We start from the raw sequence: 6,000 nt of genomic DNA, 5'->3' as shown, positions 1-6,000 counted from the left end.
ATGTGGAGACTTCAGTGATCAGGGTCGATGCTCCAGGGTGGAGGAAGAGGATGCCTGAATGTCAGTTCTTATGACACAAAGACATCTGCATGTGCTATCAGGTATTGGCTATACCAGGGCTGCCTGGGACCAGGCAGCAGTTCACCCTTTGACCTGGTTTAAATTCAAGGATGACCTTTGCTCTGCAAAGAGTGAGGGGTGGGCCTTCTGTTCTTAGGATTTGTGTGTTACACTTAGGCCTGCCTCTTTCTTCCTGTTCTATTTTCCAGATGAGGGTCCAGGAAGGCCAGGTAGGGTTGGTTGTCCACACTGACTTCTCCATTGGGCTCTGTATTAGTTATTTATGGCTGTGTAACAAATTACCCCAAAATTTAGCAGCTTAAGACAACAAACATTTATTATCTTACAGTTTCTGTGGGTCAGGAATTCAGGCAGCTTAGCTGGGTGCCTCTGGTTCAAGGTCTTTCAGGAGGTTGTAGCCAAGCTGTTGGCCAGGGCTGAAGGCTCTGTTCACATGGGGGTGGGGAGGATTCACTTCCAAGCTTACTCACATTGTGGTTGGCAGGGCTCAATCCCTATCTGGGGAGTTGCTTCAGGACAAGGCAGCTGGCTTCCCCCAGAGTGAGTGACCCAAGAGAGAGGGAGACAGCACACCCAAGATGGAAGCCACAGTTTTTGTTTTTTAAATAACCTAACCTCACAAGTGACATCACATTATTTCTGCCATATTCTATTGGTTAGAAATGAGTCAATAAGTACAGCCCACATTCAAGGGCAAGGTCTTACACAATGGTGGGAATACCAGGAGGCAGATCACTGGGGGCCACAGAACATGCACTGGGCACTCCAATGCCAGGGTACACCAAAAAATGCCATCCTGTGTAGCAATGTGTGTACAGACACGTATGTCAGGCCTTCATACATTTACATGGTCTGCTAATTATTGCTGGGCATGCAGAAACACTGAATATTCATAAATTGTGATTGAGGATCCTGAATCACAATACCGAACGAAGAAATAGTCTGTGTTTTTTTTTATTCCAGCAAATACAGAGCATCACATGATTGTGTTTAACAGTGCTGGTGACATAGTCTCTCTGCTCCCCTTGATTATGTCATTGGTTGCCTTAAGCAGAACGCACTAAGGAATTACTTCTATCTGTTCCAAAATTGGGGGTGCAATGGTTAAAGTGCTCAGCTTCTAACAGAAAGGTAGGTGGTTGGAACCCACCAAATGTGGCAATCTGCCTGAGCAAAGATTTAAAGCCTTGGAAACCCTATGGGGTGGTCTACTCTGTCCTGTAGGGTCACTGTGAGTCAGAATTAACTGGATGGCAATGAGTTTTTGGGTTCTAAAATTGTAATGGGCAAGCCCTCCACCATCCCCCCACAATGGTGTGAATATCATGAAAATTTCAGAGCTTCATAATTATTGTGAGTCTAATAAGCATTTATTTCTCATAGCAGTATTATTTTTCTTACACTGTATATTTTGTATTTATTAACTTGCCTTTAATATCTCAGTAGAAATCAGAACTGGCACGTAACAGCTGCAACATGGGGGATTTGATGTTGCTAGGAGAACTTCCATCTTCCCACTCCCAATCTTTGGGTGAATCTCTGTGGCTTCCCTTAAGGTATTAAGGCAGACCTGAGGGTCATTTCCCAGATGTCACTTTCCATCAGTTTTACACCAACCTTTCTGAACAAAGCCTTCAGCCAAGACTGTGTCTTCCTGTGCTTTAATAAAAAGATGAAGTATTGAAAGCGGGAGGTTCTGTGGTCTGGCGAAACCTAGTAGAAGAAGTATTTGGGGAAAAGCAGAAAATTAGTGAGCCCTAACTGATGCCTTTGAACCACCTTTTAAAAGGTTTCTATTATTTTCCAGACAAACTACAATGAAGCTAATGTTTCTGTTATGAAAGCTCTCCAGGGCAGTTTCAAATGTCCGCTTTTTTTTTTTTTTTTTTAAACCACAGGAAGGCTACCCCGGTTCTCTCCGGTCTTCCCAGATCAGGAGTTCTTCCCTGAAGACTGCTTTTTATTTTGCTGTTACTTATCAGAAACCCAAAAGGTGGCTTTTTGTTGTAATTTTTCATACAGTGAGAAATTTTATTTTGGGCGACGACAAATTTTAGCATTACTATTATTTGCCTGTAGGTCCTCTTCTCAGGGCTCCACCCTCCACTCTACCCTCTCAGTCACTTTTGTCCAGAGGTGAAACACGGAATGCATCAAAGATATCTTCTGTGAGTTAAAGTATAAACGAAGAGCGGGAAGCCTAGGTAGCAGGCTAGAACAGAAACCATTTGGTAGCCCTAACTTGGGCACTGAAATAGCCCCCTGAAGTGTGCAGTGGTGTGCACTTACAACGGGTGGACATGACAAAGGACAATCGTCCAGACCTTCTCAGGGTATGTGGGTATGGAAGAGCAAACAACTCTGGGAAGGAGACCCGTGTTTTAAGGCCCAGCTTAGGCATTATTTGGCAAACACAGACCACACTCTTCTGAAATGACTTTTCTTGCCCAACCCCAAAGTGAAAAACTCTCTCTCCTCCCCACTCCTTTGTTTATGGGGTGTGTTACTCCAGAAACCCCACCTCCACGGGGTCCCTAGAACTAAGGCCCCCGGGCCCTGATCCCTAATACCACATTACAGACTCAGCGTGTGAACAGTGCACTACCGCACCGCGCCTCCGACCCCACTGGCGCCGCACCTTCTGCAGAGGGGTGCAGGCTCGGCGGCCGACTGTGCATACTGCTCCTGGCTCCCCCACCCCCACCCCGCCCCGCCCCGCCCCGCTGCAGAGGGCGCGCAGAGCTAGGGGAGACGGCTCCGGGCCCGGGGTACGCGGAGCGGGGGCGCGGGCGCGGCGGGCGGCCTCAGGGCCTGGCGCGCCGCCGCGTGAGCGAGCTGCTGGGTCACAGCCCGGGCCGCGCCGCCTGGTCTGCGAGGAAGTGACGACTGCGCCGTCCCTTGAGCAACAAAGTTTGAGTCTGCGGGCCGCGCTCGCCCGCGCCCTGCGTCCTGCGCCCTGCGCCCTGCGCCCTGCACCCTCAGATTCGTACGGGGATCCAGAGCCCAGGTGAGTCGCGGGCTCGGCAACCCCTCCCAGCCGCCGGGGCGCCGACGTGGGGTTTGAAAACGTTCTGGGGCTCTGGCTTTGCGGTGCGGAACGGGATGTGGCGGGCGGGGTTGGGCCGGCCGGGGTGCTGGGGCCGCTGCAGGGAGGACGTGGGGCCCGGAGCTCTACAACCGGGGCCGGGGGTCTGGGGCCCAGCGCGGCACCCCTGTTGTCACCGGTTTGCGGCCGAACTTTAAAACCGCCAGGGCTGCAGCGCGGCCCGCTCCAGGCGCCGTCGGTGAGGGAAGGGGTTCGGGGAAGGGGCTTCCCAGGGCCTGTGTCTGCGGCTCTGCCGGTTGCCCAGCAGCCTGCGCGCTGCCGCCCCCCAGCCCCTGCCCGGTGTTTCCCAGGAAAACGTTCTTTTCCTCTTCGCCGCCCTCGGTGAGGTCGCAGGAAGGAAGTTAAAGGAACTTTCCCCCCACTTTTGTTTGCTCGGCCCTCCAGTGACGAAGAGCAGAGCAACTAGAAAGTTTGGGAAAACAACCCTCCGCCTTTTCAAAAAAACAAAACCTAAATTGCCCCCCCAAAAACCCCTTTAAACAAATCCTCCTGACTCTCCCACCCCTCCCTCTCCTCCCGCCTTGTCCCGCGCCTGACAGCAATCGCTAAGGCCTAACACTTTGCAATTTAGCCATAAAAACTGTCAGCTCACCCACGTACATATGTGAGGGTTTTATATATAAAACTATGAAACTCTCTTGCAGTGGGCTCTAGCGTCTCGTTCTTCTCTATTTTCTAAAACTGCTAGGGCTGCAGGAATGTGCTTGGGAACTTTGGTGGTTGTTTTCCGCCGCCTCGGCAGCCTCGTGGCGCAGGGCTTTTAAAGAACAGCTGAGGAGTTTATGACATCCCTGCAGAGTAACTCCGGCCGGGCGGGTGGCGCCTGGGAGCCCTGGATTTGGGACTGTCCACAACTGTGGCAGCAGCGGCCCGGCGGCGGCGGGGATACGTTGCTGTGTGCAGGAATGTGCGTCCGTGCGGTGGAGACTCCGAGATGGGATGTCTAGAGGTTGAATGGTGCAGTTCCTACTAGCAGCTTCCTGCTGGCCTGTAATTACAGCCTGATTGCACAGTCAGGCATTGTTGGCTTGGATGTTTAAACACAGGCCATTGTGCAAGACCTCCGTGGCTGCAAACAAAACGCAGATTTGCATTGCAAACGTTCAGGACAGAACTGGGCCTGAGCCGCAGTCTCCAAGTTCTTTTTGCCCTCTCACGTTCGCTAGGTGATTTATTTCCTTGCCTCTCCCTCACCTTTGACAACATGCCAAACAGAGGCGAGGTGGACTCAGGCGGGCTTGGGGTCTAAAGTGCACCTCCCTTTTCAAGATCCTTTCACTGCTCTCTTAGGCAGCCAAGAAACTGTCCCAGGAACTGTACCCGTATTTGTGTCTGTATAAAATGCAGGATGATGTCAGCAGGAAAAGGAGATGGGAGATGGCTATCAACCTCCCTAAACAGGAAAGCTGTTCGAATTAGCAAAATTGCACGGTGGCTGGATTGGGGCCCGGTTGCAAACAGGACACGTCAGACCTGTGTGACTGAGCTGATTGCTAAACTTTGAGCCTTGAAGTGCCAGCTGCAGAAACTTAGTAGGTGGGTCCTAATTCCTTTATTGCATTCTAGGCAAAGGGGAAATGCTCAGTGACGAAAGGAAGAGTGCCAGGGCTTTGTGACTGTGTGTCTGTAAGGGTGTTTGGGGTGGGGGCTCACAGAAGAGTGACTCATGCATGCTTTCTCCAGAGGCGCCCCCCAGGCCCACTTACCAAGCAAGACCTGCAGCACACACCAGGGTGAGAGTTCTCACACCTACTGAGGATGCAAGCTAAGCCTGTAAGTGTGGAAAGAAGGCAGACAGGTTCTCCTTTAGGGCCTCAGAGTGGCTAACAGTAGTAGAGGGATTTAAACAACACCCCCAAAAAAAAAAAAAAAGTTGCCATCAAGATTCTGATTCATAGCAACCCTAAAGGACAGAGTAGAAGTGCCCCATAGGGTTTCCAAGGAGCGGCTGATGGATTCAAACTGCTGACCTTTTGGTTAGCAGCTGTAGCTCTTAATCACTGAACCACCAGGGCTTTGAGGCACAGTCAAAAAACATGTACTGGATAGGTGCAAGGTCATTTTTCTCACATCCCAAATCTTAGCCCTCTCGCTCCCTGCCCTAGGCAGAAACTGTCACAATGAGTGCTCTGTTCTTTGGTGCTGCTTGTGAGTGGGTGCTATTGCTTTGTGAGTGTCCCAAGGCCCTGTTGAGGGTGCTGTGTGACTTGGTGGTACCACCCCACTGTGGCACATGGGCAGCCTCTGCACACATGGCAGGCACCAATAGGATAGCCCTGGTGCACTGGAGCGCCCCATATCTGGCCTCCTCCCCAAACAAATAAATGAGCTTCACCTAGAAGAAAAATGTTTTGTAGCCTCATGCCAGCTGTGTGTCATGGGCACAGTGACCATTTGTCAAACCGGAATTAGGGCTCAATTCTGGCAGGTACATGTGTGCTTCCAGGGACTCAAGGACAAACATGTGAAATCAGGACAGTTCTGGAAAGGCTGGGGTATGTGGACATGGTTGCCACAGGGAAATGAGGTTTAGAGCAAAACACCACAATAGTAAGAGTCACCGTGGGTTGCACAATCCTCTGTTTTAGGTACATTTGAGGTTTTGATGTACTTGACTGACAAGGTCCTGGTTAGCTGCATCACGCAACTAGCGCTGCTTTAGTGGGGGCCTGCTGGAGCCGACTTGGCGACAGCTAACAGCAACTGGTGCCCAGCACTAGTCTTGAAGGGCAGAGGAGAGGAAAGTTCCCTTCTGACCCCAAAGAAAAGAAAGCTAGGCGTTTGGAATCCTTTGTGTTCATAGAGAAACTACA

The 6,000-nt window shown here is 51.1% G+C and overlaps 1 protein-coding gene across 3 annotated transcripts in view; it reads left to right on the top strand.

The window, feature by feature from the left end:
• Positions 1–2,862: 2,862 nt before the first annotated feature.
• MIDEAS (mitotic deacetylase associated SANT domain protein) overlaps positions 2,863–6,000 on the top strand; it is a 72,234-nt gene continuing 69,096 nt past the window's right edge. For 2 of the 3 annotated variants that reach the window (XM_049897683.1, XM_049897686.1), the window contains exon 1: positions 2,864–3,088. The gene's annotated coding sequence lies outside the window, so the exon portion shown is untranslated. Of the gene's footprint in view, positions 3,089–6,000 lie in introns of all 3 variants that reach the window. The other variant, XM_049897687.1, reaches the window with a different exon arrangement.

The sequence above is a fragment of the Elephas maximus genome, chromosome 10 (genome assembly GCF_024166365.1).
Source record: "Elephas maximus indicus isolate mEleMax1 chromosome 10, mEleMax1 primary haplotype, whole genome shotgun sequence".
Taxonomy (NCBI): domain Eukaryota; kingdom Metazoa; phylum Chordata; class Mammalia; order Proboscidea; family Elephantidae; genus Elephas; species Elephas maximus.
This window is presented reverse-complemented; position numbering and strand designations above follow the sequence as displayed.